Source organism: Procambarus clarkii, chromosome 80 (assembly GCF_040958095.1).
Source record: "Procambarus clarkii isolate CNS0578487 chromosome 80, FALCON_Pclarkii_2.0, whole genome shotgun sequence".
Classification (NCBI taxonomy): domain Eukaryota; kingdom Metazoa; phylum Arthropoda; class Malacostraca; order Decapoda; family Cambaridae; genus Procambarus; species Procambarus clarkii.
Window position 1 is genome coordinate 14,741,190 of NC_091229.1, and position 1,430 is coordinate 14,742,619.

The following is a 1,430-nucleotide window of genomic DNA, read 5'->3' on the forward strand; positions in this document are numbered from 1 at the left end:
TACGAATGTGCACTTCTTTTCTCAATCTTTGATGGCTTTGGGTACATTTATTAAACAGTTTACAAGCATGCAGCTTCATAATCAACAGACTGCATAGACGTCTTTCTAATGGAATATGTTATTGTTATAAACAGCCTCCTGGTGCTTCGGAGCTCATTAACTGTTTAATAATTGTAAACAAGCCACCAAAGATTGAGAAAAGATGTACAGGTTCGGAAGTGCTTGCGTAACTGCTTCGTGAATCTGGCCCCTGGTTGCTATTTAACGATGATAATATATTTTTAAGATAACATTGGCAGAAATGCACTTAATGCCTTTATAATTCTTCTAATTACCACTGGCAGAAGTACACTTTTGTCCAATAACTTTCCTCACTCTCTAAAGAAGTTAATGGTAATGTAAAATAGATCCGCAGAATTTGGTGTGAAGAAGAGAAAGTGCAGCAAAAGTTCCAACCTATCCTGTTTTGGTAGTACTTATAGTAACGCTGAGGACCATAGTATGTATACCGACGTAAAACAAAATTAGAAAGTCGAAATCTGAACTATTGAGTTGGACAAACTGGAAAACTTTTTTTTTTTTTTACTTGTGTTGCTTTGACAAATTAAAGTAACCTAATCTTCCTAAGCCTAATACACAATATCTGAGGCTTAATATAGTACATGTGTATGCTATACAAGGCCTAGGAATATTTAAGTTTGTTTCTTAGCTTCATTTATTTTAAAAGAATTCCTTACTAGTCAGTATACAGTACTAATATCTTAAAGCCAAGTATGAACGAATTCATGACTATTGACGACCGTCACAATACCTACTATCTAAACAGGAGGAAGGGTTGAAAGTTCACACTATTGCTGACTTTTGGTCTTTATTGTATTGTTGGTCCACGTGGTCGTGCCTTACGTGTCTCGTCTCATAGTTTAGGGTCTACTCTGTCCAGCACAAAAGGTAATGGTGTCCAGTTTTTGTGACTGTCGGTAAATATAAGCCATGTATTTAAATTTTGTCTTGCTTCATTTACCTCGACTGAAAATTACATTATAACTACTACGTTAAATAGGGTTTCAAATAAGTACTTACTCTTGATTGCTAATATTAATTGATCAAATTTTTTACTTAACAGGGAGTACAGATGTTGTTTCTGACTAAATTGAATACTTCTCATAGACCAATTAGCTCGTCTTCTTTGAAAACGTGTAAAATTATAGTTAATATATATATATATATACTGTATACATAAACTGTGTATATATATATGCAATTGACGATCATGAAACATTGATCATTTGTATGCGGAAAATCCACAGAGAAACAGAAAAGAAGATGAACGTTTCGGCAGATGAAGGCCGTTGTCAACACCAGACTACAAGAAATAAGTCTGTATTAGTCTACATTTCTTGTAGTCTGGTGTTGACAACGGCCTTCATCGG

At 34.5% G+C, this 1,430-nt stretch overlaps 1 protein-coding gene across 4 annotated transcripts in view; it reads left to right on the plus strand.

The window, feature by feature from the left end:
* Ilk (integrin linked kinase) overlaps positions 1 to 1,001 on the plus strand; it is a 76,023-nt gene extending 75,022 nt beyond the window's left edge. For all 4 annotated transcript variants that reach the window (XM_045727952.2, XM_045727953.2, XM_069314775.1 and 1 more), the window contains exon 10: positions 1 to 1,001. This exon is cut by the window's left edge and continues 5,031 nt beyond it. The gene's annotated coding sequence lies outside the window, so the exon portion shown is untranslated.
* The last annotated feature ends 429 nt before the right edge of the window (positions 1,002 to 1,430 follow it).